The sequence below is a fragment of the Silene latifolia genome, chromosome 9 (genome assembly GCF_048544455.1).
Source record: "Silene latifolia isolate original U9 population chromosome 9, ASM4854445v1, whole genome shotgun sequence".
In the NCBI taxonomy this organism is placed as follows: Eukaryota; Viridiplantae; Streptophyta; class Magnoliopsida; order Caryophyllales; family Caryophyllaceae; genus Silene; species Silene latifolia.
Window position 1 is genome coordinate 196234734 of NC_133534.1, and position 23406 is coordinate 196258139.

The 23406-nt window shown below is 33.6% G+C and overlaps 1 non-coding gene across 1 annotated transcript; it reads right to left on the reverse strand.

The window, feature by feature from the left end:
* Positions 1-22018: 22018 nt before the first annotated feature.
* On the reverse strand, positions 22019-22125 carry LOC141603533 (small nucleolar RNA R71). The gene has a single exon (XR_012525403.1). It is a non-coding gene; the product is annotated as a small nucleolar RNA R71 (small nucleolar RNA).
* Positions 22126-23406: the final 1281 nt, after the last annotated feature.

Here is a 23406-nt window from a genome sequence, read left to right on the forward strand (position 1 = left end):
ATTTAAATCATCTGATCGCACTATTGTTGAGGACACATTTCCCAACAATCTCCCACTTGTCCTCGACAAGTGTGCGTCACCAATTCTCTTGTCCTATTACTATCTCCCACTCAATGCAAGGTGTCTTTCAGGTCGTACTTGCAAGTGATCATATCGAGAGTGGTTTCCTCGATCTGGAGAATAACTGTTTGACCGGATTTATCCACACTGGATACCTTCCGAGCGTGGCCACGCATTTCGATTCATTACTCCTCGAGTGGCCCTGAGATATTGTTTTAACCCTGACAAGGGGATGGACAATTCCTATCGCACTCATTCCCTTCGACTAGCCACAGCCATCATAACCCAAAATATGCCCATTTGACCCCATTTACGAAGGTCGTAGTAACACAAATCAAAGTTAATCGAAATCGAGCCATCTTAGGTGAATAGTCTTTAGTCAAAAGAATCGACTCATTTGAATACTATAGCAGCTCTCGCCACGACCAGGCTATATAAATTTGCCAGAACTCTATAAGCGGTCATAAGGCCCGACAAGGTGTTCCTAACATCTGCCTATGTGATCGACTAGTCATCTCACATGACTGTATGGCATTTGAACTTGCCATCAATCGCATCACACTCTAGTCACTTCGAGACGTCACCTCATACAAGTGACTATGGGCGAATACTATGCTAATCCGTGTTCACTTTAACGGGGTTCAGTTGTCTCTACAACCCGTTTGGATATAACAAAGTATAATAAAAGAGTTTTAAAAAAAAACTCTAACGACAAATGCGATTATCGCACATGTATAGTCAATGCTTGATTACTATTTCATGTTCTATAATCTAATCTGATCTTGTACATAGTTGTTCATTTCAATTCAATTGAAATAACATGACTCATCATGTTTTAGCCTTTGAGAAGGCTTTGGTTAGTAGGTTTTATCAACTTCTTGTACCTTACTCAACCTTACTACATACTCGTTTTCCTTTGTAATGTATACATTTGCATTACAAAACTTTCTGAGTACGTGTCGAGGTCCAATCAAGACATAGGTCCTCTAGCCTAAGAATAGCTCCCACTGTTTTCACAGTGTGCGGGACTCATCCTTCTTGCACATCTCATGATCGCAAGTGTACTCAATTTCCGTTATAAATATCTCTCATTGTTCTTTATTGCCTAGAACGGTTCTAGAAAATCTATTTCTTAATTAACATTGCCACAATGGTATCTTAACCATCCTAATGTGTTTTGATTATGGTTTAGTCAGAAACCATGCGCAATCTCAATTGTCAATTGTCACTTGTGTAACACCCTTACACAATATTGCATCATAAACACTTTGCTTTACTTCCTTAATGCTTCTGCAAGCACTTAAGGGTAATCTTTACAGCTTACTTGGTAAAGATTACTTAAATTCAATTTTTGAAAACAATTCATCATACTCAAAGCATATGAAGTGTTATACATCATTACTCATTTAATTGATCCGGCAGCGGAAGCAAATGGAATCAATCAAATATGTTCAAATTAATTGAACTAGTCATGAATCTTATCAACATAAGACTTCTTACTGACGCTGATATCATGTGGATTTATCTTCATAAATCCGGATATTCAAGATGTATTATAATACTCCAAAAGTCTTAAATCATTCTCAATGATCAATATGTCATCCACATATCGGACTAATTAAAATTTCCGTAACTCCCACTAAACTTCATGTATAAACACAACTTCTCGACTTATCGAGAAAAGTTTTATAACATGATCAAAACATTGATTCTAACTCATTGATGTCTTACTTAAGATCCTCTCTTAAGTTTCACATTATCTTAGGATTGCAAGAATCTATAAAACTCATGACATGTATTGAATACATTCCTTCTTTTGAAGAAGTGTGTTTTAGATTCACTCGCTATGTATTTCATAATAATGAAACACAATCCCTAAGAAGATCCAAATAGACTTAAGCATTTCAATTGGTGCAAAACTCTTTGCAACCAATCAAGCCTTGAAAACTGTCTTTATTAGTGCAAAACCCTTTGTCACTAATCAAGCCTTTTCGTTTCGGATTTTCATGGCTCTAAGCCTTGTATTGAGTTGTGACTTAAACACTCTTTGTAAGTCATATATTCATTACTTTCTAGAAGTAATCAACTTGAATCAACCAATTTCTTTTGTAAGTTATAAGATCTTTACTTTCTTAAAAGTAGCATGAATTCATCATTTTTAACAAGTAACGAATTTAACCTCCTAGGTTTTGAAGAAACAATGTCTTACACAAAACGTCTCATGTAGCCAAGAAAGACCAGTTTCTTGCGACATAACATTCTTTGTGGCTATCTTGAATAATTTCTCCCACTCTGTCTTCAAAAATAAACTTGTATTTTAGAAAGACAGCTTCACGAGCCACAAACCCGTCGTACTCGTGATAATTGAAGGGGAAAAATGAGTATTTGTTTCTTGTGAAAACTTACAAACATGGTACCCTTACCATTTCATATCTCATATGATTCGATTTAGTGGAAAAATAATTTAGACAAAAATGATAAAATCCCCAAAAGGATCAAGTAACTCAAAGTAACTTGATTGAAATCCAAACCATATCAAATAGCGTTTGAATACTTATCCAATCATACATTATCCCATAATGCGTGTTAAGAGAGATTAATTTGTGATACTATATCACAATTCATTTGGCTTATATCAAAGTCTTCACTTTGATAATCCCATCACGACTAAATCGTGATTCCTTGAACTCTTTGAAATTCTTCAAAGATTTCTCTATTTACCTTATTAAGTGAACATATTAGTGTCAACTTAAATCGTTGGTAAAAGATAATGATCAACCTATTCTGGATAGATGATTTACAACCTCGATCTCCTTTTCTACCAAAAAGGCATGAGACATCTTGCTTTGAATACAAGATACGCATATACCATTAACAATCTAATGGTTTCAAGAGTACTCGATAACTCTTTGCGTTCATCATTCCAAAATTTAAGGTTTAATCTTGGGTTACCAATTTGAATCTTACATCATCTACATGATATATCATTCTAGTTTGGTTTAGAATATAATCACCTTGATAATGGGCTAGCCATACATCAAATCGTGGTGTATAGGGTCACAAAAGTGAAAACCTCTTTTGTATCTTAACAAGTTTATATTCTTATTTAGAGTTTATGCACTTAATAGTCATAATTAAGTACAACTTTAAATCCAAAAACTAGATTGAGTACACAATTACTCTATCTCTCGACATTATTGTTGCTAGTCGTCATATTCTAATCATCCTATGTATCAAGTATAATGATGAAAACCTCCACTGGTTTCTAATATTGACGAAGTGGTACTAGCAAAATTTATGTTTAATCAAATAAACATTTAAAGAAGAAGGTCCCATTAGATGTCCCACAACTAACTTGTTGATTCTTCAATAATTTGGGGCAGTTTCCTTTCTTGTGTCCAACATTTAAGACAATGAAAACTTTATTGGTCGGGATTGATAGGTTTAGTATCGTCATTCCTCAATGACTTTACTTTTAACATTACCTTGTATCAATTCCATTATTTACTTCTTGAACCTCGTCCTCATCTTAACGGTTTAAGAGAATTCTCCCACTCATTTCAATGAGTCTTTGCTTTGAGAAGCAAAATTGAATTCATGAAGATTACTCTTCATTTGTTCGTTTTAGTCTTAAAACTTTCATTGAAGTGGTTGCGTTATTTTGGTCAATTACGAATTCTTGACAAAACTAATTACCAAAACAATTTATCGCTTCAAGGTACTTAATTCATTTAAGTACATGAAAAATAATCCATTGTAAGTAGATGTATTAGTCAAGAATCAAAAACCTGTTTGATAATGAATAACTTTAATCTATACTCTTTATAAGAGATCCTTAGCAATGGTTCATATGAGGTTTTAGAAGCAATTTCAAATTTGTCTTTAGTTACGATGTTTTAATGGAGATTTGTATCAAAATCGAAATGATATCGTATATGAATTGTGGTAAAGAAATAGAACAATATAAAAACGGAATAGTGGAAAACTTAACATTTATCGTTTTATTAATACTTGTAAACAAGTATAGCATTTACATAGTGACCTCTACCCAACTATGATAAATGATTCCAAGACCCAAATTCATATCGATTTAGGCACGGTGGGGCCGATACATCCTTCATCAATATAACTCGGTGGATTAACGTTTAATCGATTCTACTTTTAGAACTCTCGGTCGATAATATTACATTAACAATTATCTTTAGCCCAAAACACATCGACAAGGGCACGGTGGGGCCGATACATCCCTTATCAAATACTTTTGTTGAGTTCAATCCAAATTTCGAATAAATGTGTCCATGATCCAAACCCACATTAACTTGGGCACGGTGGGGCCGATACATCCCTCATCAACATGAATTCGGTGGATTAACATTCATCACCCACTTCCCCTACGTAACAAGGTTTGTACCCCGGTGTGGCCGAGTGCACTTCCTCACGAAATAGGTTTTCATGGTTTCTACTATTTGGTAAGGCTATGTCTCAATTGATAGTTTTTAGCGAGAGGTCATGTCAATTTATTATCTATCACGTTTTAAGTGAACTAAAGCGGTGAACTACGATAATTCTAATTGACACGGTCGATAAACTCGATAAAAGACAATGCATGTTTAGTTATGGCGATTTAGCAATGCATGTGACATAAAATAAAATGCAAGCAAAAAGATAAATAAATCCTAGTATGGCCTTTCCTAAAATAGAAAAACTCTTTAACTATTACATATTCGGAAACCAACTCCATTGGTCCCTTGAACTTCGGTTGTGGCACACATCTCGAGGTAACACCGTCTTTATGTATCGTCATTCTTGAAGAAATCCGTCTTTGGGTACTCCGGAATGAATAAAATTACATAACAAATTACATAATTTCCTATTATACATTTGTAACTAAAATAAAATAAATCTATTAAATTACAAAACGGTGATACGAGATCACAATAAAAATTACAACCGAATCGGTATGCCCATACATTTCGGGAAATACCAATTAAAATCTAAGGCCATACTAAGTAAAATTACATAATTCAAAATTACATAAATTAAAATTATGACAATCATAAAGAAAAATGCAGCATTATATTATGTATGAACATGCTCAATTTTTATGCTAAATCGCCTTTAATAGCCAATATCATATATTACTCGGTTTTTACGGATTTGCGTGATTTCAACATTTTATAATCACAAAAATACATAAACTCATATTTATGCATAAGTTAATTACCCTAACCTCTTAGGACTCAAAATTTAGTCTTCACTAGTAATTTGACCATAAGTAACTTTTATTTACAAAATTGTTCATAAATGGACCAAAAATTACAAAAATAAGCTATAAACTTCAAATAAATCACAAAATTTCAAATAAATTCAAAATTCAAAATTTAAATTCATTAACATTCTGGAAAAATTCCATGACACTCATAATGTTCAAAATCTTAGGTTAAAAATTTCGAAAATTTACCGGAAAAACAATGTTGCGGTTTATCGATTTTTAATAAAATAATCATAAAAACATGGAAAAATTACTTTCACTAACTTTTCAATTTTTGATCTGAAAAAGATAATAAAATGCAACATTAGACGTTTTTCCTAAGTCATAGATTATGTTTTATTAATTTTCCACTAATAATGTCACTATTTATGCTATTTTTCTTCAAAAATCCATAAATCATGCAAAAAGACTTCTTTATAGCCAATTATTTTACACACATCTTGTAAAATTGCATGTGACAACATATTAATTTTCTATGACCAGATTCGAAATTTAACTCATATTAACCTATTTTTCACTTAAATCCGAATTTAATAATGAAAAATTCATTTTTCGAGCATAGCAAGTCCAAAAATTATGAAAATTTACAGGTTATCTCAAAATAATATATGTGACAACATATCCAAAAATCAATGGAAAATTCGAAGTATAGCTAATTTTAGACCAAAAATGACATTTTTACTCATAAAATCACATTTAAATGCCATTATTGTAAATTATGAACAATAAAAATCCGTAAAATTAACTAAAATATCCTAAAACATTTTAGGATCAGAAATATTAATATGCATGGATTAATTTCGTGATATATCATAATAACACAAATTTTACAAGTTTTATTTGTTATTCTTATAACTCGGAAAAACTTTTAACCGATTTGCATGCAAACAACCGTGGCTCTGATACCAATTGAAGGAAATGTAGATTCATATACACTTTAACATACTCATATATGTCTAAAATAATTTGTCATAAAATTAAAACGGATTTTATGCATGCAAACAATAATATAAAAGAAGAGAAATAATGTCCTTACATTCAATATTTCGGCTATATTGGGCACAAGAGAGATCACCTTTCTCTTCTTGTTCTTGAGCTATTCCAATGGATGAACAAGATCTAAGAATAAGATCTCTCCCCAAGCTTTATACCCAAGGCTTAACACTTAATCTAATTAATATTATGAATACTAGTATAATATTAATCTAGTAGAAAAATGACCCAAAATTATTATATACACTTAATAATTTCGGCTATATGGGAGAGAAGAAGAAGAGAGAGTTTTGTCTCTCTAGAAATCTTATATTTTGATGAGTAAAAAGAATGAATGAACATCCACTACCTCTTAGTGAATATTAGGCAAAAATAAGAAAAATCTCAAGTGTTTTTCTTCCCAAAAACCGGTGGGAGTGGAGGAAAGGAAAGAGCCAATGCATGAAATTGTTGCTCTTAACAATGTTCATAGGCTTGCATGGCTAGATTACTTTATAATCATTATGCTTTCTTATTTAAAATATAAACACAATTTAAGCCTAATCCCCTCCATTATTTCGGCATTTACATAATATGGAGTCCATATTATTTTTGTCAATTGTCTACATGTTACATGTCACATATATTTGTTATGTAATTTTTAATATATTAAAAATTCAACGTATTATCAAAAATACGTCATATACAAAAATTGACTTAGTAATTTCATAATTACTTGTGCCAAAATATTTTTACCATTTATAAATCACAACAGATTGTATTTATAATAATTCATTCAAATCCAATCGTTTCTTTAAACAATAATTTCATCCGAGTAATGATACAATTCGATTACTCAGACCGTATCTCATTTAATCATATTTCAATTTGATACGTAAATTTTACTACCAAAATTGTCCGTCAATTTTTCAAGAAATTTAATTAACTCGTAACATTATACGATTAATTAAATAATCAATTAAGTGTATTGCCCTTTAGGTATGACCTAGGGGTCAAATGATCACCACCGTCACACGACAAATAATGTCAAACTCTAGTCACCAATCATTACCGATATATGTTGACCAGTTGACAGTAACAAAATTACTTCCCAATTGTATTCTTTAAAATGAGATTTAATAATGATATTTAAATCATGTGATCGCACTATTGTTGAGGACACATTTCCCAACAATCTCAATTGTCAATTGTCACTTGTGTAACACCCTTACACAAAATTGCATCAAAAACACTTTGCATTATATCCTTAATGCTTTTGCAAGCACTTAAGGGTAATCTTTATGGCTTACTTGGTAACTTATTACTTAAATTCGATTTGAAACAATTCATCATACTTAAGGTATATGAAGTGTTTATACATCATTTCCTATTTAATTTATTCGGCAGCGGAAGCAAATGGAATCAATCAAATATGTTCAACTTAATTGAACTAGTCATGAATCTTATCAACATAAGACTTCTTATTTGACGCTAATATCATGTGGATTTATCTTTATAAATCCGGATATTAAAGATGTATTATAATACTCCAAAAGTCTTAAATCATTCCCAATGATCAATATGTCATCCACATATAAGACTAATTAAAATTTCCATAACTCCCACTAAAGTCCATTTATAAGCACAACTTCTCGACTTATCGAGAAAAGTTTTATACCATGATCAAATCATTGATTCCAACTCATTGATGTCCTACTTAAAACCTTCTCTTAAGTTGCACATTATCTAAGGATTGTAAGAATCTATAAAACTCATAACATGTATTGAATACATTCCTTCTAATTGAAGAAGTTGGTTTTAGATTCACTTGCTATATCTATATCATCATAATGAAACACAATCCCTAAGAAGATACAAATAGACTTAAGTATTTCAACTAGTGCAAAACCCTTTGTAACTAATCAAGCTTTGAAATCTCTCTTTATTAGTGCAAAACCCTTTGTCACTAATCAAGCCTTTTATTTCGGATTTCCATGGCTCTAAGCCTTGTATTGAGTTGTGACTTAAACACTCTCATGTAAGTCATATGTTCCATACTTTCCAGAAGTAATCAACTTGAATCAAACAATTTCTTTGTAAGCTCTTTACTTTCTTAAAAGTAACATGAATTCATCATCTTCAACAAGTGACGACTTTAACCTCCTAGGTTTTGAAGAAACAACGTCCTACACAAAACGTCGCGACATAACATCTTTTGTGGCTCTTGAATAATTTCTCCCACTCTGTCTTCTAGAAATAAACTTGTATTTTAGAAAGACAGCTTCATGAGCCGCAAACTCGTTGTACTCGTGATAATTGAAAGGGAAAAATGAGCATTTGTTTCTTGTGAAAACTTACAAGCATGGTACTCTACCATTTCATATCTCATATGAATCGTTTTAGATTTAGTGGAAAAACAACTTAGACAAAATGATAAAATCCCCAAAAGGATCAAGTAACTCAAAGTAACTTGATTGAAGTTGAAACCATATCGAATGGAGTTTGAATTATTTATCCAACCACACATTATCCCATAATGCGTGCTAAGAGAGATTAATTTGTGATACTATATCAAAGTCTTCACTTTGATAATCCCATCACAACTAGATCGTGATTCATGGAACTCTTTTAACTCCTTCAAAGATTTCTCCTTTTACCTTATTAAGTAAACATAGTGGTGTCAACTTAAATTGGTGGTAAAAGAAAATGATCAACCTACACTAGTAGAAAAAACCTCTATTACAACGCCCTTATCATGGCGGTTCTAATAGAAACGCCGCAAAAAATCTAAAAAATTGGCGGGAATGAATTTTTCATGTGATAGGAAGTTTATTGTGGCGGTTTAAATTAAGAACCGACGTAATAATAGTAACTATTTATGGCGGTTTCATATTAGAAACGCCACCATAAGTTATTGTAGCGGTTGTGTTAACAACCGACGTTAATAACGATGATTAAAGTAATAATACTTGACAATACTTTTTGATAAAAAAAACCGCCGTAATATGTTTTTGTGACAGTTTAAACAAGAACCGACTTATTAGCCACCCAAAAAATAAACCCAAAACCCTTAAAAGCGTAAAATAATTCACTCAACTGATACCATACCACCATTATTTTCATTTTTTTCCCATAACCCGCTTCATCTTCCCTGCGCGCACGAAACCGCCAAAGCCTCAACCATTAATCACCGCTAAACCCCCAATCATTAATCTCCGTCGACCACCAAGCCGCCGTCCCTACTGTACCCGCCTCTGCCTCAATCCGACTTTTCGAACTTCCACACGGCACCATCAATTACAGATTTCGGAAATCTATTGCTATAGTATTGGTTGTTTCCGGCTACACCGTGCCCGACTCTGCCTTCGACGCAATCTTCTTTATCCACAACAACAGGTACTTTATTTTTCCCCTATATAATTCCAATTAAAGTTCTTCAATAAAATTATACAAGTAGCATCTTTATCAATTTCTTCAAATTGATTGTTATTGAATTATTGTATTACTGTGTTATGAATTATACGAAGTAGTATCTGTATTGGTATAATAGTATAGCATGGAATACTTGTTTTAGGTTGGTAAAATATGGAGTTTAAAGTCAGGTATTTGCTGCCCCATTTTCGTTTTTGTATCAGTCGTTTTGGTGCTTATTTTGTCTCGAGTTGCAGTGTGTTAATCGAGGTTGCGAGAGGTCTCAAAGGGTATGAATGTAGGATGGGTTTCACAAATATGATCTCTTCAATTGAACGTTCTTCCTCACTAGATCGATGACATCTCTTTATTCTCTTGTACAAGCTTACAATAGACTTGCACAAGAGCCTTCATCTTTTAGAATTATTAGCATATGCTAAGTTAACTGCTGAAATAACAAAAACCTAATACCAAGAAACTCTTAACCATGATCCATCATTCTTAAAAAGACACGGTCAAGCTGCTTATATTAATTCGAATAGCAAATGAATAATTTTATTTCGCATAGGTAATGATAATTTTGATTGTTAAATACATCTCATACGAGTCATACCCACCTATAATTGTACAACAATGATTTTAATTATGGATTATATGGAGTATGTTAGCTTTACTATGAAAATGGCTGAAATAGATGTCCTTACCCAATTTTGTATTTTCTATATAAAAATCTTGATTATTAAAGAAAAAAACAATTTTAAGAATCATCAATTTATGACTGATAAAATTACAAATTAACGGGGAAGATAGGGAGAAAATTTGATAGGGGAAATATTTTTTAAGATTTATTGACTAATTGATTAATAATGGTTAGTTTGGTAAATAATTTTATAAAATGGTTATTTTGGAAAATACTATTGGCATAATGGTTGTTTTGACAATAGACCTGTATATTTTTCAATCACAAACTGTAAGACGATTTTACAATATAAGCCCGCTTATAAGTATATAACACACATTCACTTCACTTCAATTTGAATGTAATGGAGATGACATTGTTCTGGTGCCCACTACCCTCTGCCCTGTAGGCATGATGTTTTGCATGAAATCGAGTCTCTAATATCGGACCAGTACCTATACCAGTTAAAGATTCCGGATGTGTAAGATACCCCTCTTGCCTGGTACTGAACAACAACAATCAAAGTACTCAGTAGCAACCTGATAAAACCAGTAAACTCCCTCAACTTTAGCATTTTATCAGCAGTAATGTGGCCATTGAACTGAATTTGAAGCCAGAAAAATAATTTGTGAAAACAAAGTGTTGTATAGGTAAAATCCTGGAATAAATGTGTATGGGTTTCAGCATGAATTCCACAAAGAAAACAACGTGTTTGTTGAGTGATGCCCATCTTTACCAATCTATCCAAAGTTAAGAGTCTTCCATGATTGATAAGCTATAGAATGAATGAGTGTTTAGGAATGATGAATTTATTCCAAACACTCTTGAACCAGGGGACCTTTGATATAGCTTGCTGATTTAACCAATTATATCGTTCTGAAATAGTATACTCTCATCATCATCAGTCATCCATTTCCCTTGCATATAAGCCAATTTGAAAGTCTCCTTTACCTCACAAATCTTCCTGCTTTTTTTCAAAGAAAAAACGAAAGAGGAGGTGAAAGCATTCAAAGCATTCAAATTTCCATGCCCATGAGCATATAAGCCATCAGTTGGTTTATAATCCATCCATGGGACCTGTTTCATACATATAAATCTTGTCCACCCGATTATATTATATTTAAGAATTTCTTAATTAACAAAATTTCTTAATTATTTTTTACTTTGCTAAATTCAAGGGACCTCTGAATGAGGGCTGCCTACAGCATGGTCAATACTTGTAAATTCCTGTCCTAACTTTCTCAAGATGAATGAATAGATACCTGTCATTGAGGATACATGTCGATTAAGCTCGATTATCTCATTTGATAGGAGTTGCTCCTGCAAACAACATCAAAGTAGTCAATCAGTATGCTAAGCCTATCAGTTAGTGTCTGGATATTGAATTAGGGGTAAAAGGTCATAGTGAAAGTTAAAACTGCCTTCAACCTTTCTCATTCGTGCATTTTTCAAGCTTATCTCCAATTGATCACCTAGACTCTGCAACTCTTTGATGGTCAAATCTGAAAGATCTTCTCTAGTAAGTCTCCTCCAACAATCAAAACTTGAAATTTCAGGCATAGCAGCGATGTTATTCTGCTATTGCCGAGAGCATTGAAATATTTAAGTGTAATATCAGTGCCCAAGTATTTTTTTTTTGTCCTTCACTTAGAGCATTACCTGCCTTTTCAACTAATTAAGAGCTTTTACGATGTCCCCAGTGCCATGTCTTTTGGATAGTTAAAACTTTTAAGTAGTAAACTTTATCTATGACTCTCTTATAAATAGTAATACTGCAATTGTTACCTCAAGTTTGCTGCTTCCCTTTGCCATAATTGAAACCACACAGTAAAAAATTCAGTATGAGAAACTGGTTGAATTTAGTGCCTGCTTCCTGGAGTCCTTCATGGTTGATTCTCAGTTTACATTCAAAAGGATGACCCAAAGAAATTGGACTTAAAAGAAAGACTAAAAAACGCTTGGTTTTTACATTGCGCTCGAGGCGGAAGGCGTAATTTCGCTAGAAAGAATAATAATCCCATCATTAAAGACGACGTCGTGGTAAGTGAAATATAAACTGCTTTTATATTGTAACGACTAACCTTAAATTATATTACATTTTACATGCTATATAATTAATATGATATTTTTTTCTTTAAATTTTAGTGTCCTCAACAACCAAATGATTACGAGTGTGGTTATTATGTAAAGAAGTGGATGTACAACATAACTTTTTTATTTACGAGGAGCAAAGAAGAACAATTTGAGAAGGTATATATTATTTAAATTCTTGGTATGCTTTATTTATCTAGTTGTAGCTTTATATTCTTACTAATTGACCAATTTGTCAACTATAGCTTATGGCGAATTCAACCATGTCAAATGCTGACATTCATGAGATCAAAGAAGAGTGGGCTACCAATTGTTTACAGAACTTGTAGATTAGTTTATCAACTAAGGCGTGTGTTATTCAACTAAGGCGTGTGTTATTCATACGGTTGAATGTATTTTTTGGTGATAGTGATGTTGATGTTATTTTGTTGGGGATGTAATGGCACATAGATGTTAGTTTGTTGGACTCGTGGTGTTTGGAATATTACAAATGTGGTTATATTTCTATTCACAGGTCTTTTTTGGTTCATATTGTATTTGGAATCATCATATTTATGGGGAGGTGCTGCTGAAATTTTCGTAGAAATTTTGTATTTAAAAAAAATATATATATATATATATATATAGTTATTACGGCGGTTTCTTTAAAACCGACGTCAAAAGGTTAGAAAACAAAATAAAATTCAAAATAAAATTCGCCTTTAACGGTGGTTTTTCAACAACCAACCGACGTTATAATTACCTGTAATGGCGGTTTCTTAAGCACAACCGACGTTATACTAACCTTTCGCGACGGTTCTTTAGCTACAACCGACGTTATAGATAACATGTAGTGTCGGGTGATACTGTCGTTTCGTACCAAAAATAAAATACCTAAGTACTACTAACAGAAGTCAGCGGTAAGTAGGGTCGATCTCCACAGGGAGGCGGTTTACTATCTACTTGTCTATTATATCTGTCTAATGTCACGATGGGGGGTTTGAAATGTTTTGACTATACTAATGAAATTAAAGCAAAAGAGAAATGAGTGCGAGAAATTAACAGTAGGAGAAGGGAATATGCTAGGAGTTGGTCTACCGTGGCAGCTACACTATCGGGTCTACTGAGACGATTAAACTATTGATAAGAAGAGCTATGGTCGTCACCTTTCGGTCCTTAAACCGCCCTAGGGTCTCCTAACTTAGCTTTCGCCCTAATTAGGTATCACCTATTGTAATTAAGCAAGCCTTCCCTTCCAATCTTTCGATCCAGGTCGGAGTTAACTAGATAAATTGGTCTACTGCATGCATTCATTCAACCTGATAACAATTAAATTGCCTAATACAATTCTTATCGCAAGACTAATCTATTCAAGTCAATTATAACATGTTACTACCACGACTTCCCTAATCCTAACATACTACGGAGTTTAGCTAGACATGGAAATAAGGGAAACAAGAATAAAAGAAATAAAAAAAATAAACATTAAATTAAAAAGAGAGAAAGGAAGAAAGAATTACTAAATTAAATGATCCGGAAATGAAGAACAAAAGTAATAGGGAAAGTGACAGAAGAAAAGTAACGTGCGATCCCCGGATGAAAAAGGAGAGAGTTTAAATGACGTCCTAAGCTTCCTATTTATAAGAAAATAGGATTTGCTAAACCTAATTGACATAAATAAACCTAAAAAGCCCAGCCCGTAGCAAAATTAACTTGATCGAGCAAACCCAGCCAGAAACTGCTCGATCGACCAAGATAGTTACTCGAACGACTAAAGGCTATTATTGAACTGGGCGATCGACCAGAAAAACTACTCGATCGACTATTTATCCATCCTAAAACCACTCGATCGACTAGAAAAGCACTCGATCGAGTGGATCTTGACTTCAGCAGCTTATAATTCACGTTAGTTTGACTTTGACTTGTCCTTTTAGCTCCCGAAACACCTTCACGCATCCCAAGACAACTGTAATTTCCGCTCCAAATTATCTCTTCCTCCAAACGCATGCTAAACGGACGGTAAAAGGCTTGATTTCACTACTTTAGGGTCCATTCCTGCAATTAAGACAAAATAACCCAAAGTAGCATATCCGGGGCATTTCGTAGCATAAAACCACGATAAAAGCATAGAAATACGTGCATAAATTAGGCTAAAAAGACTATATAAAATGCACGTATCATCGGGTTTGAGGGTAATTTTTTTTTGAAATACCTATGGTGGCGGTTTTGATGAATTACAATGGCGGTTCTTGTATAAAAACCGTCGTATTAGATAAGTTTATAATGGCGGTTTTGTATAACAACCACCACTATAGGATAGCTAATGTGGCGGTTCAACAACCGCCTACAACCGCCGTAATGTTTATACGACGCCGCGATAAACGACAAACCCTAAATCTCTAAAAACCGCCATAAAAGGTCATTTATAACCGCCACCGTAGGGGATTTTTCTACTAGTGTTATTCTGTATCAATGATTTACAACCTCAATCTCCTTTTCAATCAAAAGGCACGAGACATCTTGCTTTGAATACAAGACACGCATATACCATAAGATCTAATGGTTTCAAGAGTACTCGATAACTCTTTGCGTTCATCACTCGAGAATTTAAGGTTTAATCTTGGGTTACCAATTTGAGTCTTGGATCATCTACATGATATATCATTCTAGTTTGGTTTAGAATATAATCACCTTGATAAAGGGCTAGCCATACATCAAATCGTGGTGTATAGGGTCACAAAAGTGAAACCTCTTTTGTATCTTAACAAGATTATATTCTTATTCAAAGTTTATGCACTTAGTAGTCATAATTAAGTACAACTTTAAACCCAAAACTAGATTGATTGCACAATGACTCTATCTCTCGACATTATTTGATGCTAGTCGTCATATTCTAATCATTCTATGTATCAAATACAATGATGAAAACCACCATCGGTTTCTAATATTGACGAAGTAGTATTAGCAAAATTTATGTCAATCAAATAAACATTTAAAGAAGAAGGTCACATTAGATGTCCCACAACTAACTTGTTGATTCTTCAATAATTTGGGGTAGTTTCCTTTCTAGTGTCCAACATTTAAGACAATAGAAACTTTATCGGTCGGGATTGATAGGTTTAGTATCGCTATTCTCAATAACTTTACTTTTAACATTACCTTGTATCAATTCCATTATAATCTTTACTTCTTGAACCTCGTCCTTTTCTTAACGGTTTTAGAGAATGCTCCCACTCATTTCAATGAGTCTTTGCTTAGAGAAGCAAAATTGAATTTCATGAAGACTACTCTTCATTCGTTTGTTTAGTCTTAAAACTTTCATTGAAGTGGTTGCGGTATTTTGGTCTATTACGATTTCCGACAAATCTAATTACCAAAACAATTTATCGCTTCAAGGTACTTAATTCAATTAAGTATATGAAAAACAATCCATTGTAAGTAGATGTGTTAGTCAAGAATCAAAACCCTGTTTGATAATGAATAACTTTAATCTATACTCTTCGCAATAGATCCTTCCAATGGATAACACGAGGTTTTAGATGAAAAATTCATATTTGTGTTTAGTTACGATGTTTTAATGGAGATTTGAACTAAAATCAAAATGATATCGTATATGAATTAAGGTAAAGAAATAGAACAATATGATAACGGAATAGTGGAAAACTTAACATTTATCGTTTTATTAATACTTGTAAATAACAAGTAAAGCATTTACATAATACTGACCTCTACCCAACTATGATAAATGATTCCAAGATCCAATTTCATATTAACTTGGGGCACGGTGTGCCGAAATACCCCTCATCAATATAACTCGGTGGATTAACTCTTTAATCGATTCTAATTTTAGAACTCTTGGTCGATAAAATTACATTAATATTTATCTTTAGCCCGAAACACATCCGGAAATCGTCGTGAATACTTTCGTGTAGTTCAACCCAAATTTCGAATAAATGTGTCCATGATCCAAACTCATATCAACTTAGGGCACGGTGTGCCGAAATACCCTTCATTAACATAAATTCGGTGGATAGACATTTATCACCCTACTTCACCAACGTAACAAGGTTTGTCTTACGGTAAAGTCGACTCAACTACCTTGCGAAACTGGTACTTCATGGGTTTCTAATTTTTGGTAAGGCTAAGTCTCAATTGTTTATTTTAGCGAGAGGTCATGTCCATTTATAATCTATCACGTTTTAAGTGAACTAAAGCGGTGAACTACGATAATTGTAATTGACACGGTCGATAAACTCGATAAAATGATAATGCATGTTTTAGTTATGGCGATTTAGCGATGCATGCAACATATAAATAAAATGCAAAGCATAAAAAATAAATCCTAGTATGGCCTTCCCAAAATAGTATATCTAATTAACTATTACATATTCGGAAACCAACTCCATTGGTCCCTTGAACTTCGGTTTTGGCACGCATCTCGAGGTAACACCGTCTTTATGTATCGCCTTCTTGAGTGACACCGTCTTCAAGGAACTCCGAAATAAATAAATTACATAACAAATTACATAATTTCCTATTATACATTTGTAATTAAAATAAAATAAATCTATTAAATTACAAAACGGTGATACGAGATCACAATAAATTACAACCGAATCGATATTCCCGTACATTTCGGGTAATATCAATTAAAAACTAAGGTCATACTAAGTAAAAATTACATAATTCAAAAATTACATAAAATAAAATTATGACAATCATAAATAAAATAAAGCATTATAATAAGTATGAACATGCCCAATTTTAAGCTAAATCGCCTTTAAGGAACCAATATCGTATATTAAACGGTTTTTACGGATTTGCGTGATTCAACCTTTTAAAATCACAATAAATTACATAAAATCATATTTATGCACAAGTTAATTACCCTAACCAACTTAGGACTTAAAATTAGTCTCCACTAACATATTGACTATATAATTAACTTATATTTCTTAAAATTGTTCGTTAATGGACTCAAAATTACAAAAAAATGCCTTCAACTCCAAATAAATCACAAAAATTTCAAATAAATTCAGAATTCAAAATTTTAAACTCATGAACATTCTGGAAAAATACCATGAGACTCATAATGTTCAAGAACTTAGGTTAAAAATTTCGAAAATTATCAAGGAAAATCTATGTTGCGATTTACCGGATTTATCAAATATTATCATAAAAAAATATGAGAAAAATTGTATTTATCAACTTTTCAATTTTAGATCTGAAAAAGATAATAAAATGCAACATATGACGTTTTTCCTTAGTCATGAAGTATGTTTTAGCAATTATTCACTAAGTAAGTCACTATTTATGCTATTTTTCATCAAAAAATCATAAATCATGCATGAAGACTTCATTATAGCCTATTATTTGACACACATCTTGTAAAATTGCATGTGACAACATACTAAATTTCTATGACTAGATTCGAAATTTATCTCATATTAACCCATTTATCATTTAAATTCGATTTTTATCATGAAAAATCCATATTTCGAGCATAAAAACTCCAAAAATTCTGAAAATTTACAGATCATCTAAAAGTGATATATGTGAAAATATATTCAAAACCACTGAAAAATTCGAAGTTTAGCTAATTTTAGTCCGAAAATGACATTTTTGTCATAAAATCACATTTTTAATGCCATTATTATGTAAAATGAACAATAAAAATCCATAAATTAACCAAAATATCCTAAATACATTTTAGGATCAGAAACTTTAACATGCATAATAAATTTCGTGATATATCATAATAAACACAAATTTATAAGTTTTATATGTTAATCGTATAATTCGGAAAAACTATAACCGATTTGCATGCAAACAACAAGGCTCATGATACCGCTTGTTAGAAATCTATATCTCATTATAAAACATATTCTTATATGTTACAAATTAATTTAGTCATAAAATTAAATGCAAATCTTATGCATGCAAACTAAAAAGATAAGTGAAGAAATCATTTTCTCACCATATGATATTCGGATTAAAAGGGCACCAACAAGATCTCCTTCTTGTTAGTTCTTGAGCTTTACATGAATATAAGGATGATCCTCCAAAGACCTCAAGTGTAAAAGTCACTCCTCTTGATTGCACCCAAGATTATCCCTTATCCCCATTAAATAATATTAGCTAGATATTAGTTTAGTAGTTTACCTTAAAAATAATTACTAACACTAATATATTACATTAATAATTATAGTAATCTCTATGAACAATTTCAATCAAAAATTCATGTTTTGATGAAGGAGAAAGATAAACATATGAGAGAGAGAGAGACTTTTGCATGTGTATGTATTAGTCTACAATTAAAGAGAATAAAATTCTCTCTTATATTACATAAAACCGGTGGAGGGAGGGCATAAGACCAATGCATGGTCTTTTTCTTTTTACTTTTGTTCTTCTCAAGTGAGTAGGTGTGTAAGGCTATTAGGTGTAGGCATCATTGTTTTATTTTTATCACATAAAATAAAATAACCACAACCCACTAACTCCTCCTCCATTTCGGTTTACTCATAATATGGACCACCATTTTATTTTGTCAATTTGTCAATTGTCACACAATATGTCCATATTTATCACATAAATATCATTTCATGAATTAATTAAATTATATCCAATAAATTGACTAGTGATACTTGATCACATAAATAAAATGGGTCATGTAATTATAATTCACAACATCTTGTAATTATAATTGACCATTCATTCTTATCTCTATTGTTTCTCAAACAATAAACAATTTTAGTAACAAAGCATTTTATTACTAAAATAAATCTTATTTAATCCTATTACAATAAGATAATTATTCTCTTTCACAAATCGAATTGTTCAATTTTAAGGAATTGATCAACTTGCATCGTCATACAATTAATCAACTTTATAGATAAGGGCATCATCCTTTAGGTGTGACCTTAAGGGATCAACTGACCACTACCGTCCCACGACAGTAACGTCAAACTCTAGCAAGCCAATCGTTACCGATTAATGTTGACCAGTTGACTATAAAATGAATCATCCCTTACGTATTCTTAAAATGAGATTTAAACATGTGATCAATATGATCGACAATTGTGATCGCATTATTGTCGGAGGACACATATTCCAACAGCATATCGTAAGTGTATTAACACTAGTTGATTGCAATAGAAGTTTAACATACCATGTGTCCATGTGCTCAAACTTCTTTTATCGCATTTTCCTTTACATTCATGTTATCTCTCATAGCATGAACCTTACCAAGTACACATATAGGTTCCCAACCTCGGTTTGGGTTCTTTATCTTGAAAGAACTTCCTTGTCGATTATCACATAATCAATGAATTTGCGGTGAATGATATAACTTGCACTGATCAAGTACTCCACCCACTCACAATGCACTAGGTAAATGTTTTGTAGAGTCTTGCAACAATTGTCAAGATGATTAGCCTAGCACTTCTCACAAGTCCTAGCATATTAGAAAATATTAGTTTTGAGTAACTTCTTACTTCAACTAACTATCTTTCCAAACTTCTTATTTCTCTTTTTAGCTTGAAAAGCTTAGGATTTTCATAAATCCTTACATGTGTTCGAACTTTAATATGTGCAACCTCTTGACACATAACAGAGTCTTTTGTCCAACACTGAAATCGCTCATCGGTTCTCCTCGAGAATTCATGACGATTCTTCTATGGCTTGCCAATGATTCATCATGCTTGATACGTGCATATTCTATACACTTTATCTGCGGTTTTGGCACGTATTTCCATGCGTATTTGTTAGCCTTAAGCTATTATTTCTCCCGAAACGGTTTACTTTGCATTTTCTATGATTTATTGTAGGAACGAGTGGAAGTAAGCTAAATCAAGCCTAAATCGTCCTCCGGGGGCAACTTCAAGGAAGCTTAGAAGAAGGAGATTCGGATTCACCCACCTTGGGATGCGTGCAAAGGAGTGAAGAGCTGATTTGGAGGAACAAAGAGGCCACTGCACAGCATTACCAGTCGATCGACCACTCCCACTAGTCGATCGACCGTTGAAATCAAGCAGAAGCTGCTGTTCTGCATTAACCAGTCGATCGACCTTTCTGACCAGTCGATCGACCTTTCTGACCAGTCGATCGACCAGTTTTCGAGCTGAAAGACTATTTCTTCGTGTTAGACTTTTAAAATTCCAACTTGTAATTAATCTTTGGCATCCTTTTATCAGTAGAACGCAGCAACTTTTAGGTTATGTTTTTTATTATCGGAAAACTCAGTTTTTAGATCTGGCTTAGAAACAGAAAACCCCGAATTCGATACTTGGCTCATCAATTCAATTAGTAAGTTTATGCAAATTTCCTTTTCTTTTAATTCTTGTTATTTAAATTCTTGTTCTATCAATTTAATTCCAGAAATTCATCCTTTGTCTTTTGTCTTTTATTTAAATTCAATCATGTCAATCTTGTTCTTTGTTATCAATTTAGCAATTGTCTTAGTTTTAGTCATGCGTAGCTAACTTCTTTGATTGGGAACGAGGTGAGCCATGGTAGAAATTAGGATTGTTTTGTAGTATGAATTCTTCTGTATTGGTCTTGTTGTCTCTTGATAAATCTTTTTACTAGATTCAAAGATTAGTAAATTGAATTATCATTAGATTAGGAATTTCCCTTGGGCGAAGGCTTTGAGAAATTCTAGGGAATTATTAGACCGTAAGGTTAATTGAGCATCGATCGAAAGGTTAGCTTATGTTCCTTGAGACCGTATTATAAGACTTCTCTGCTTTACTGACCTGACTTTTGCCATGGTAAACCGAAGTTCCCAGTCTCCTCTTTAACTTGTTGAGAAATTTCATTTTAGCATTTAGCCAATTAGTCAACCAATCTCAAAACCCCCCAATTAATTGTTACTTTTATAGACTGAAAAATAGCAAACAAAATCAACCTTGTCTCTCTGTGGTTCGATCCTTACTATCACTAGCTATAGTTTTAGTTTGGAATTATAAATTTAATTTTGATACAAAACGACGGTATCAAATTTTGGCGTCGTTGCCGGGGAGACGGTGTAATTATGTTTGCTTTATTTTAGTTTATTTTTCTTGTCTCAAGGAACCTTGGTTCCTTGAGACCGTTGCTTACCTTTGCTTCTAGTTTTGCTTTTGCACAGTTAGAAGACAGGTTTTTGCGAGGAAGACTTGAGTACTCTCACTTTGGCAATTATGGCTACAATATATGATAATCTTCAGCCAAAGGAGCACCACCTTCCAAAGGGGCACCAAATACCTACCCCTACTACCGGTAATTTCGAATTTCGTTCCTCTTATATCGATTTAGTGGAGCGAATTCAGTTCGCCGGTCTGCCTGATGAGGACCCCTTGAAGCATATGGAAACTTTCACAGACTACTGCTGTTCCATACGTATACCAGCTGGGGTGACTCAGGATGAAGTAAAGGGGTTGATGTTCTTATACTCCTTGAAGGATTCGGCGCGAGATTGGTACCGCTACCTTGATAGGCTAGCAGCTGGAGTCACGGACTGGATATCTCTAGCATTAGCCTTCTACAAGAAGTACTTCCCACTTTCAAAGACCGACGCCTTGAGAAACAAAATCACAAGTTTCCAGCAAGGAGTTGACGAGGATTTTTGTGAAGCATGGGGACGTTTCAAAAGTTTGGTCCGAGCTGTCCCTCATCATGGTTTCCAGCAATGGTATCTCTACAACCTATTTTATAATGCTTTATATGATGATTACAAGGTCATCCTGGATGCAGCTGCGAATGGTAGATTCCAAAACAATACCGGTCAGAATAAAGGTTGGAATACTATCGAGGAGATGGCAGTCCATAAAGCTGAGTTTGGAAGTTCACGTGGAAATTCGCGAAAGCAAAGTGATGAAATGAGTGCCGTTGTGACACTTATTACTTCTATTACTGCCCGTCTCGAGAGGCTCGAGGCCTCTGAAGCTTCCAAGGAAAGAATTAAAACGCCTACCCATAATTCAGATGAGACCGAAAAGTTGAGAGAAATGGTTCAACTTCTCTTGGTTCAAGTGGCGAATATGGAAGCAGCTGGAATTGAGTCCTCAAAGAATTTTGTGAAGCAATTGGAGAATATAGAGGCCAAGCAAGTGGCTAATTCTTCAAGCAAATGTGAAGGGCCAATTGAGACGATCAATGCCATTAATCTCAGATGTGGCCTCTCTTATGAAAGTCCCGACAAGCTAGAAGAAGACTCGGGAAATGATAAAGGAGCTTGGTCAGTTTATGCCGAAAAACGAGCTTAACTGCCAGTAATTCTGGTCGATCGACCAACATTATCAGTCGATCGACTGAAGCGTCAGATAAAATAGTTTCTGATCAGAAACTATTCACACCCAGCACGAGTGGTCGATCGACCACCATTTTCAGTCGATCGACTGAATCACCTGACGAGATTTATTCTAAACAGAAACTGTTGACGCCCAGCCAAGATGGTCGATCGACCATTAATACCAGTCGATCGACTGGGTCTTCAGTGCAAGACGCAATTCCGTCAACTAGTTTGCATGATTCTTCACTTATTGATGATTTTACGGAGGTTTTAAACTTCCGGAAGCCAAAGGTTACTGATCCTACGGCCAGTGTTGCAGTCCCGTATCCGGAGCGTTTGAAGAATAATAAGCTGGAGCGCAAGTTTGGTAAGTTTTTGGAGATGGTCCAAAATCTCGAGGTAACGATTCCTTTTACTGATTTAATTACCGAGGTACCCTCTTACGCTAAGTTTATGAAAGATATTTTAAATCGTAAGAGAAATTTTTGTGATGATGGTAATGTTGCTTTTGTGGAAGAATGCAATGCTCTTTCGCAAATTAATATACCACCCAAATTAAAGGACCCGGTAGTTTTTCTATTCCATGCACTATAGGTAGCCACGAAATTGGAAAGGCCCTTTGTGATTTAGGGGCCAGCGTCAGTGTCATGCCGTATTCTGTTTGCGAAAGGT